Source organism: Cryptotermes secundus, unplaced genomic scaffold, assembly GCF_002891405.2.
Source record: "Cryptotermes secundus unplaced genomic scaffold, Csec_1.0 scaffold4316, whole genome shotgun sequence".
NCBI lineage: Eukaryota > Metazoa > Arthropoda > Insecta > Blattodea > Kalotermitidae > Cryptotermes > Cryptotermes secundus.
This window is the reverse complement of record NW_019727849.1, coordinates 132638-138637: the sequence shown is the minus strand read 5'-3', so window position 1 is coordinate 138637 and position 6000 is coordinate 132638. Positions and strand designations below refer to the sequence as shown.

At 40.8% G+C, this 6000-nt stretch overlaps 1 long non-coding RNA gene across 1 annotated transcript; it reads right to left on the bottom strand.

Moving 5' to 3' along the window:
* Positions 1 to 1036: 1036 nt before the first annotated feature.
* LOC111865088 lies at positions 1037 to 4846 on the bottom strand. Its single transcript, XR_002842919.1, has 2 exons — positions 4740 to 4846; positions 1037 to 1517 (listed from the first exon to the last, which is right to left on the bottom strand). It is a non-coding gene; the product is annotated as an uncharacterized LOC111865088 (long non-coding RNA).
* Positions 4847 to 6000: the final 1154 nt, after the last annotated feature.

Here is a 6000-nt window from a genome sequence, read left to right as displayed (position 1 = left end):
CTTCATTAATAAGCAACGTAAGATCAGTGTACTAATTTCATATATTTCCTCGTAACAACAGATTATCTTAAGATGCAAAAATATACATACGTAGTATAACTGAAATGTTCTTACAAATTTTGGGTACTGCTTCCCCAAACCAAACCAACAAAAAGAATCCCAACCAACGTGTGTGTGAAAATATTTATTTTGTGGGTTAAAACGTTAAAACATTTTTTTAATCTGTCAAAAATTTTAAATTATTTATTAATTAATTTTAAGTAACTTTATTTAATTTTACAATTTTCCTGTGGAATAAAGCGCGGCCGGCGCGTAAGGCTGACAACCTTACCTTCATCTTTGAGCCGATTGTCTAGATAATGTGGGACCCTCAACGTCTCACAACCCTATGGGCCTTCATGGCGTGTTACAGGGATAGCTTTACTTACTTTTTATTTATTTAATTTTACCCTGGAAAATTACGAATATTACAATTTATGAACAAAACGAGATGCATAAATTCGCATATAATTTACATTAATGCAGTTGTTAATATGGGTCCATATAAGAAACACAATTCAACATCGAGTGCCATATCACAAAAGCTGCTTGATGATTATCCAGGTGGATCGAAACATATAGCACACAGAATAATAAACAAATGTTAATACATTAATCTTTGTTCGTTTATTTTGGGAGTGTTGTGTTGACAGCCATAGCAATATTGCAGCGGGTAGCGGAACGTCTCAGGAGTGAGTAGAAATGCTGCTTTAAGGTGCATCTGACGCTACTATCAGCACCGCAAGAATTTGTAGCGTGAGTGACAGAGCGCTAAGTGAACACTGAATCGGAAGGGAAGTCGTCCAGGCTCAATTGCATCTGCTGTTTGCGGGACTCGGAAAACCTTCCAAAACCTCACAAACGAAATTCAATGTGTGTCCAAGATTCGCTCCACAGCTTGAGCCAACTTGTTCGGTACTGCAACTTTATGAACTTGACACTTCGTAGTACGGGAAACTGATGCACAGTGACTGAGTAAGATATACGAACTATAAAATCATTTTCTGTGAAAACTTTCAGTGTTTATTAATTGCAGAGTGCTTATTAAATTATACATTTTGTTCACATCTTAATGTCTACTGTGAATTTAACAGAGTACAGACATGTAACTTGCACAACCAAACATTATTCATGTATTTGAATGAAGTGCAGTGCGCGTGCGCAGTTCCGTCTAATTGTAAGAATGTTTACCATGTTGATTGAATTGTCACTCTTTGAGTACTGTAGCGCCCACAGCTGACTGCGGCTGAGGGGAAGCAACACAGCGCAGTGGGCGCTGCCACTTCTGGCAGTGCACCCGAGTCAGATGTAGGGAGAGAGTTAGTCGACGATAGGCCCAGGTCCCGGGGCTCCGGGAGGGGTAGGGGAAGATTCAATAAGAAGTGTAGACTCTGTAGTACCGTGACAGAATGGTAGGAAAGGTAGTCTGTCGCAAATAAATTCAGCTATTTGTGGTGCAGGTGCGCTGTTCCCAGGTTCTGAAAAAGAAAAATATTACGCTTTCAGTTTTCTTCAGGCACATCATCTCTCTCCTTGTCATATCCGGGATAAACACCTTCAGCTCAGTGACACTCTACCGTATATGCTGATTGTGTGACCTCTCTTATTTTTCAATGGCTCTTCCAGCCCATTGAGGGCCCTGGCCTCTTATTCAGTTCCGTAATCATTTTTCACAGACGGTAGGACTCTTGGGCGAGTGATCAGCCCGTCCCAAGGCCTCTACCTAAACAAAGGACAGCACAAACAGAACAAACGCAAACACACACCAAACATCCATGCGGTGTGTGGGATTCGAACCCAGGATCCCAGCGTCCGAGCGAATGAAGACATTTCATGCCTTAGACCGCGCGGCTACTGTGACCGGCTCATGTGACCTCTAGCAATACTTTATTTTACCTAAATTGTTTTCGTACTAGAGCTATTTGTGAATTAGCTTGAATGAAAGTAATGTTTCCACGCAGAACATCTGTGTTTGTATACGCATGCGTCGCATAATGCAAATGGCGTGCATGTGTTACGCAACAGATATGGGGCCGCTTTATTAAGGGAATATACGTGAATTAAAGTAATATGGAGGAACTATCTCAAAAAGGAACCGAATCCCATCAAGTCATTCATCCTTAGAACCAAAAACACGCGCTGAACCTGTCTTGAGAAGAGAATGAGGAAGCGGTGATAGGAACATTGCATGGACTTGAAAATTCCTGCTCAGAGTCGTCAGAGTTTTCATGCATTGCTGAAGGAAACGCCATTCCAGCGCGCATGATATGCTTTCAAGTGACAACTGCTTCGATTTGAATATCAGGGAGACAAAAGGAAATCACTCTCTCCACTTTGGAGGTATAATTCCAGGGATATTTCAAACACGCTATTATACAGGATGAGCACAACTTTCCTTACATACTCAAAAATTGATTCTGAACCAAGCAGGCAAGTTGAAACGTCCAACCACTTATATATTGCAGCACAACTACCGAAGTTTATTCTTCCATTTAGAGATTTTCGCTCTGTGCAATGTTGGGAAATATAAGCACATCAAGATTGCATCCCAGTTCCGTGTGCTCCCTGTGCAGCAAAAGGAACTTTCCGTTGACGCATGGAACTGTTAGTCGAATGCATAAATGTATTATAAGATCTGAACGTTTGTGACTGTGGTACAGCCATATAAATATTGTGTTTCGGAGGCTGAATTCTAGTCCCTATCTCTGGACGTCCGAAATTAGGGACTACCTCTACCAAGTGGGCCCAACTGAATAAATTCCACCTGAAGACGGAGACAGAATCCAGTCTGAAACATTGTGTTTTAACGATGGATAATGTCCAGAAACACAGTAGTTTCATAAATGTATGTCTCGAAACTTTAACCTGCTCCGAATTCCTTCCAATACTGTCACTGAACTCGTTTCATGCAATTGATTTCATCGAATTGCAGGGGAAACTTCGCTCTTTGCAAGGTTGGTACCATTTCCATGGCTGTTCCTTTGGTGCATTGGGTAAAAGAGGAGTAATTTGTAATTTTTTATTCAGCATTTTTACAGCTTCAGTTTATCAAAATTTGAATATATGAGAAAGCCTCCATAATGCGGTTACTGTCAGTCCAGATTTCGGATTGAAATAATAGAGATTAAAAAATGCTCTTCATAGCCGAGTCGGAGTATATAATTCAAAAGAGTGATGCCATTTAGGCAGGCAGATGAGTCATTTGTCTGTTGAGACAAAACTTGACAGTTCCTTCAAACTTGCGTCATTACGTTCAAAAACAAATTCAACTTCTGAGTCTTCTGCCGATTAATAAATTTATTGTCCTTTTATAGTTTTAAAATAAAGTCTCTCCAGTTATATATTTTTTATTTATTCATATCGGCACTATTTGTATCATTAAATTTTTATTGTTTTCATTTAATGATATTTTTGCTTCACTAATTCGGATTATCGCTTAATCCGGATGACCTCTCCCCCCCACACTCTGCATTATTTCATTATGTCGCTGGACATTTCGCAACAAATTTCCGATAACTTGAAGATGGGTTTCATCATAGTGTCAAATCTGTCAATAGAAAATATATCGTTAACATGACCTTGAGTCCCGACCATATATCTTTTTATCAGATTCAAAGCATATACTGAGTACAAGTGAGCTTTATCCACTTCGTCAAAATATATTATCAACTAAACATGGCTGCGCGATGAATGAATAAATAGAAATTTGTAAGAAATACAAGGAATTCCTTTCCATTTATTCATAATCCTGCCATCATATCTAGTATTGAAGGAATAATTATAAAATTCACACTTCAAGCAGCTCGCATAAGCAGACATTTTCCATGACACTTAATACTCTAGACGACAGCGAGACTAACTGGGAGATCCTGAGATCCTGAGTTACTATTACTTGCAAACGTTATGCTCAGCGCTCTGATGGAGCACTGTGTTTTCGTAATCTGACTCAGTAGCATTACGATGGGAGCTTATATTGCGGTTTTTTCAGAAACTGCAAAATTATAGGGCAAAACAATTCACGAATAGTGTCGTATGGAGAATGCTCTGAATCGCGCAAGTAGCTGTTTCCTCGAGGGCAAGGCGGCTGGGGCATGAAGCCAGCAACTCACCTCCATTTAGTACCGAAGTTAAGAATGGCAGAGCTATTCTTCCAGTCCACCATAAGTCATCACGAACTGAGATATGTTTACCTCACCATTACTTTATACAGGTACTGATAAATAAAGCCGCGCCATAGCTCAAGCGGTTAGTCGCTGGCTTCCCACCCCGGCGGACCGGGTTCGATCCCGGGTCTGGTCAAGTAGGATTTGTGGTGGACAAAGTGGCGCTGGGGCAGGTTTTCTCCGAGTACTTCGGTTTCTTCATTCCAGCAATTGCTCCACAAGCACCCTCACCTATCATCTGGGGCTGGTACAACAGGTCAGAAGTGGCCGCAGTACAAGGGACTTAGTCCAACCCCACTAGCAATAAAAAGAATACTGATAAATAAAGCAGAAGGAAACGACAAATCGGCACAAATAACGAAACCTATTCTTCTGGGAATTGTGGAGAATGAACAGTTTTGTAATCATTAAGGCAATGCAAGTCTGAAAGGAATAGTTGCATCGTATTTAGCGCGATGCAAAGGGTCCCTAGAATTTGCCTGTTGTACAGCCCCCAGACTTGTCCTGTTGAACAGGGCGATGTGTCTGTACACTTACCGGCAAGGAACAATAGTCCCATTGCGGCAACAAGCAGCAGGATCCGGAAGTTCTTCATCTTCTGGCCAGAAGTTAGCTTTGACTGATACTGAATGTCGTTCCAAGCTACGTTTTATACCTTATGTATGTCATAGGAACGAGGAAAGATAAAAATTTGTATTTCCCAACGTCTATTTCTTACTGCTATTGTTATATCCTCGTTTATATGTAGTTAGCGGTAAAGTGGCATATGGTACAATATTATGAGTTCTCTGGTCGGTGTAATTCTGCGCGTCATGCTAATGTCGATCAGAAAATGTAACCCGAATATTCGTTAGCAGAAGTAAGATGTATAAAAGTGTAAGGTATGCAGCCTACACAGCAATTCTGTATTTAAAAAACAAAGAAGCCACTACGGTATCAACATTTGCTTTTATTTTGTTTTTACAGACGCAACATATTTCGACCCTTACACCGGCTCATCATCAGGCGTACAATGCTCCAGTCTGAGCTGTTGAATTGTAATTAATGATCATCTAATTCTTCAAATAAGGATCCTTATTGTGTCCTTAAATTAAGGATACAAAATTTTCCCCTTTTATACCTGATGACGGAAGCAGGTGAAGCTTTCGAAACGGCTTATAATTTAAACACAAGGAATAATGCCAAACAGTTCTAGAGCATGTCGAAGTGCTATGTGTATATAGTTGTACAGGCGTGTGTTAGGCCTTTGCTATAGTATTATTCCCAGGAGAGAGAGATCTGCTTAGTGAGACTAGAGTTTCCCCACTCCGGAGTCCGTGAAGATCTGTCTTCTAGCATGTGATTCCATGTAATGTGACAGATAGTTACCAGTGTTTCGGATGAAAATCCTCCTCCTTCAGGATAAGACAGTGAACGTTTCTACTCTTTGCCATTGATTTGTGTCACTTTAGCAAATCGGCGATACACAGAATTATGAACGCAATAGCCGCGGGATTCCAATGCATGGCACGGCATGGAACTAACTCGCCGCCCTCAGCCTTAAACCCGTCTTGCACTCACGTAAGTTGACATACCAAGCGGACAAATAGATTATGTAGTTGCGCCATGGGGTCTAGTGAAAAATGAATTCCAGAAAACACCGAATGGCGTGTAGTAGTGATAACGCTTTATATTTACATTCTGGAAGTCCTCGGTTCGAATTTCGGACATCGGGTATTCTGACTTGAGAATCTACGTGATATTTCTCAGTCCCACCAGGCAAATTCCGAGACAGTACCTCTGTTAAACCACGACCGCC